This window comes from Mus pahari, chromosome 13, assembly GCF_900095145.1.
Source record: "Mus pahari chromosome 13, PAHARI_EIJ_v1.1, whole genome shotgun sequence".
In the NCBI taxonomy this organism is placed as follows: Eukaryota; Metazoa; Chordata; class Mammalia; order Rodentia; family Muridae; genus Mus; species Mus pahari.
Window position 1 is genome coordinate 65,552,682 of NC_034602.1, and position 5,561 is coordinate 65,558,242.

Below are 5,561 nucleotides of genomic sequence, written 5' to 3' on the forward strand. Positions count from 1 at the left end.
ACTGTCTGTTAAATACTCCAGGCCCAGTTTGGGGATGGGTTATTTGTGTGTTTGTTTGTTTGTTTGTTTGTTTTCACTCTTATTGTTATTGTTGTTCTTTATATTCACTGGATATTGTTTTTTGTCAGATATATAGCTATAGAAGCTACACCCATAAAGTCTTACCTAGGTCTCATCAAAGTTGCCTAAACTTAACCTGAACAAGAAGGATGGAACAACAGGTATTCTGTCACAGAGCGGGACCTAAACCATATACAGAGAACCACAGGCGACCAAGGAAGGCAGAGAGGAGGACAAGTAGCTTTTCCTAGGGAAGAGCGAGGCAGTTGGTTGTTCAGTACCAAGTGGTCAGTCCTAAAAACATACATACAAGCAACATTGTACAGACTGAGCAGGTTGTATTTATAGACAACAGATATACAGATATGTGTGTAACAGCACTAAAAAAGGAGGATGTGAATTTAAAAGAGAGTGAGGGGATATGTATATATACTATATGAGAATATATATTCTTATATATAATATATTTACATCATTTTCTCCCCCAAACCTTCTCAATATATATATGAGAATATATTTTCATATATATATATATATATATATATATATCCTATCTCTATTTATCTCTATCTCTATTTTTATCTATATATATTGAGAAGGTTTGGAGGAGAAAATGATGTTAAAAAAAAAAAAAGATCCTGTGCTGCAGGCTCCAGGTACTGTCATGGAGGACCTGCTGAAGGATAATACCGCTGGCCTGGCAGGATTAGCTGTGTGAGACGCTTCCCAAAAGAGGCTTACAATATTGTATGGAAAGTGTTTTGATCTTCTGGAATAGTTTCCTAAAAATGCAGCCTGTAGGAGATACACAGATTACCTCTGAGAAGCTTGGTATGGTCAAAGTGTTAAAAAGTGAGAAGGCATGCTTCAGGGCGGTAACATAGAAGAGGCGATTCTTCAGACTGAAAACGAACTAAGTCTGGCGAGGGAAAATGTTGCAGCAGAAGCCATGGGAGCCACTAGTGGAAGAGCCCCCCGCCGGCTAATGGAAGAGCCTCCTGCCGACAGGTGGAAGCGGCCAGTGTGATCACACTCTCTGATGGTTGGCGAGGAATATAAAGTTATATAAAACCCAGATCACGAGGTCAGTGGTGGAGCAAAGGAAGTCAGGGGCAGACTCAGCTAGGAACCTGACAGACAGTGAAATTCACCATCATTGCCATAAAACCAACAAGGTCAATGTGGCACTTACCAAGCACCGGGGATGTTTGTTTGTTTGTTTGTTTGTTTTAAATGAACTCATCGGATACCTTCAGCTCACCAACAAAGTGTTACCAGAATTCCAACTTTACACTGACCACTGAGTCATTCGCTCAAGAGTAGAGTCTGGATTCAGAGTCAAGGATCTATTTGCGATGCCCTGGCTTTTCAAAGGCGGTGGCGGCTGTGGCGTGTTGGACTGTTCGCTTTCTTGTGATGATTCATCTGGGCTATGCAGGGAGTCCCGTTGGACACCCTGGCCGTGTAGCAGGAGCTGGTTTCGCTGTGGATGGCTTCGACTCCGCGTTGTTATTATTTACCAGGTGCTCACGCCCGTCACTCGTCGCCATTCATTCATGTTACCGTCCATCAGTACCTTCCTGTGGTTCCACGTCTTTCTCGGAGCACAGTAAATTTTATTCAAATGGCATTCACGAGAGAAATGTCCCCCTCCTTCCCCACCAAGCAAGCGGGTGACTGGGCGCGGAAGCCCCGGGGAGGCAGCATCTGCCAGCACTCGAGGATCCCGCCCGTGTGAGCAGAGGAGAGAATTAACAGGCGCAGTCGTTCGCAGCTCAACATTTGTTCAAGTCTGGCACATGCACACATCATTAGCGACTGTATTTGAGAGGAGAGATCAAGGAGGTGGGGAAAGAGTAGATTTGATTAAAGGGGTAATCAGGGCAGGGGAGTCAGCGTTTATGTAAACGCTCCCGAGCTGAAATGAACGAACTGGAGAGCAAGCAAAGGGCAGGGTACCTTGGGAAGTGGGTTTAGCAGACAGTCTGGGTAACGTTGGCTCAGTGACTTCCAGTCCCTTCTGTGATTCCCTGGAATGGGATTGTTGCGTCCACTCAAATGAAGAGTGGGAATGGGTGAGAGGTGATTCCCTTGCCTTGCCTGTAGCTTTCATCTTGTCTCTAAACAGACAGGTGTTCACGGATAAATTAATGTCTACTAACAAGTGCAATGCGTGGTAGAATCTGAGAGGTTCAGAGCAACTGTAAGAAATGCGCATGTGTCATCCAATAAAATCAATCTTTTTCCTTTGGAGTCAAGGGCTCCTGTATCTCATGTTGGCCTCACGATATAACTGAGATTTGCTTTAAACTCCTAATGTTCCCGCTTCTGCCTCCTGAGTCCTGGGAGCTCAGGCATGCACCATTACATCCAGTTTATGCTGTCCTGGGGATCGAACCCAGGATTCTGTGCGCACTTGTCATGCATTCTACCAACTGGGCCACTGCCCCCTGCTCATACCAACTAAGCGTATAGTGTTCATGTTATGCCTAACATTAGGCTTCTCCATGGAAAAGGTGTCTTAGAAGCAGGATTCCCAGGAGTCCAGCAGGAGCCGGATCCTGGCTAGGCAGAGCGTCTAAGCTTGTGACTCCTCGGGGCGTGTCTGAGTCTCTCCACAGTACCTGTGGAGCAGGGAGGTACAGGTGTGGCCAATCCCGCCTGACATACAAGGCACCTGGTGCCAGGGTGGTTAGTAACTTGCAGCATAACCCCAGCTGGCAAACGGCGGGGTGGGGAGCCCAGCTGCTATGCTCCTTTCTGCCTCCTCCTGGACTTTAGCCCCAACCGGAAGATGCCACAGGCATTCATTTGAAGCAGACAGCAGTCACCATCAAGTCTCACACTTCACAGCCTTGACAACAGAAAGAAGAGTAAGGTTTCCAGTGATCTAGAAGAAGGACGTATGTGAGCCGCTCAGGGCCTGCCTACAGGTCTAACGCTCAATCAGACCTGTTCTGGTGTTGGAGTTGCCTTGGGTGTCCGCCAGCACTTTCACTAAGGCAGATGTGTGTTAGTCAGAGCCTAGGTTCATCAGCTGTAATGGGAACACCCCCAAATACTGTAGCACAGATCTGATAGAAGCCCATGTCTTCTTATGTGATAATCTAGAAATTATGTGTGTGTCCGTGTCTCTGTGAGTGTATGCATGAGTATGTCAAGGTTCAAACGTATGCACACTCAGATTGACCGGATGAGTGTCGCAGGCATCCTCTCTCACCCACCTCCTTTCTTTTAAGGCAGGGTCTCTCCCTGAGCTTGGAACTTGTGTTTTCTCCAGCAAGCTGGAAGTTAGCAAGCCCTAGAAATTCTCCTGTCTCCAGGCACACTCAGGACACCAAGATTGTTACACAGGTGTTGGCGTCTGAACCCTGGTCCCCGTGACTGTCCAGCAAATGTCCATAACTGCTAAGCCATCTCCCCAGTTCACTGGGCTGAACCTTTGTCCACAAGCAGAAAGCTATAGCAGTTCTCTGTACTTGCCATCTAGGAAGGAGGGAACAAAGCTAGTTGTTCCCTTTTAGGGCCGCCTTTACTTATCTTACACACACACACACACACACACACACACACACACACACACACACACACGGTCACGTGACCAGACAAAGGTTTAAGCCACCTGGCTGACCTGCTAAGACATTAAACTCAGATCTACTACTAAGAAAAAGAAGAATAGAATAGACACAGGGCACAGTGGCCTTCTCCATATTTCTGGCTTGAAGGGAACCAGGCACAGTGTGCCCAGCTGTAGACACGCACACGCATAGCAGAGAGACCCCCAGAGTCCCCTTTGACTCTGAAGACAGTAGATTATCTTTTTTTTTTAGCTAAACATTTTATTTACTTTATACGTATGGGTATTTTGCCTGCACGTAAGTCTGTGCATCGTGTGAATGCCTGGTGCCCATGGAGGTCAGAAGAGAGTGTCAGACTCCCTGGAACTCGAGTTACAGATGGTGTGAGCCACCATGTAGGTGCTGGCAGGCTATACCGCCTGGCTATACTGAATTCCCAGAAGTTTCTGGGCCAGCTGGCCGAATGCAGCATTGAACAATAAAGAGGCTCTATCTCAATTAAGATAGAAAGGAGCAATCTCCGATATTCTCTGACCTCTGGATACACTGTAGCACACATGTACTTGCATTCATGGACACACATACACACCACTCACACATACATACAGGAGAGAAAAAATGATGTCAGCACATATTTGATAAATGCATATGAAAATGTTGGTGGAAAAGGCACAATATTAGTAAGCTCGAGGCTCTGCCACGGTCTCGGGACCTTATGGGCAGTTAGTCTGTGACCTACTCCTGCTTTGTACATTGGTCTGGGGGTGGCCCTGGCAACAGAGTTGGTATCTTCTAGGAAAATCCTATTCTTTGACTGTGCCTTGGTTGATGAGGCAGGTTCACCATATATGCTAATAGGCTGGGGCCTGCATCTCACATCCCCATCCACTGTTCACAGTGGTGCCATCCAAAGTGTTGCCTTGGAAAGCTTTGTGGTCCTCATGACAGTTCTGGAGGGTGCGCAGGGCAGGTGATGTTCCTGTGGTTGAGGGTGACACAGGGTGACACAGAATGGAGAAGCTGGTTGTCTTAGTTGGGTCTTACTGCTGTGAACAGACACCATGACCAAGGCAACTCTTATAGGAGCAACATTTAGTTGGGGCTGGCTTACAAGTTCAAAGGTTCAGTCCATTATCATCAAGGCAGGAGCATGGCGGCATCCAGGCAGGCATGCTGCAGGAGGAGCTGAGAGTTCTCCATCTTCATCTAAAGGTAGCTAGGAGAAGACTGGATTCCATGCAGCTAGGACAAGGGTCTTAAAATCCATGCTCACAGTAACACACCTACTCCAACAAGGCCACACCTACTCCAACAAAGTCACAGCTCCTAATTGTGCCACTCCCTGGAGCAAGTATATTCAAACCACTACACTGGTCAGTAGGGCGTGAGCAAGGTTCCAGACCTGCTTCAGGGTGGCTCACATTTTCCCACAATCCCACACTGCTCAGCCCTTAGCCACCTCAGCCCCGAATCCATAGCTCTCACTCAGATGTTCTCAGAAGTACACTATTCGCTTAAGGAATGCTCAACTCCTTTCTTCAGGGGATAAATTCAGGACTTGAGACAATTGTTCTGGTTCCTGTCCGCTTTCTGGGAACATGGGAACCCTGATAAAACATGCAGTTCTGCTCCTGGGAAGAGAAATGGGTTTTCCTCCCCCTTCATCTTTCCTACAGAGATTTGGTCACAAGTCTGTCTTATCATTTGATTTTTTTTTTCCTGGCAAGTACAAAGACCAGAAAAACCACCTCCTAGTTCTCCTAGTCGCCTTTCCTCTGCTGTGGACTGAAGTCAATTCTCAGTCTGCTGAGGATAGTCTTTCTTTAACACACCACTTGATAACTGGCACTTTTTTTTTTTTTTTTTTTTTTTGGTTTTTTGAGACAGGGTTTCTCTGTGTAGCCTTGGCTGTCCTGGAACTCA

General features: G+C 46.8%; 1 pseudogene; it reads left to right on the top strand.

Annotated features, from left to right (window-relative positions):
• The first annotated feature begins 724 nt into the window (after nt 1-724).
• Nucleotides 725-1,046, top strand: LOC115065216 (annotated as a pseudogene).
• Nucleotides 1,047-5,561: the final 4,515 nt, after the last annotated feature.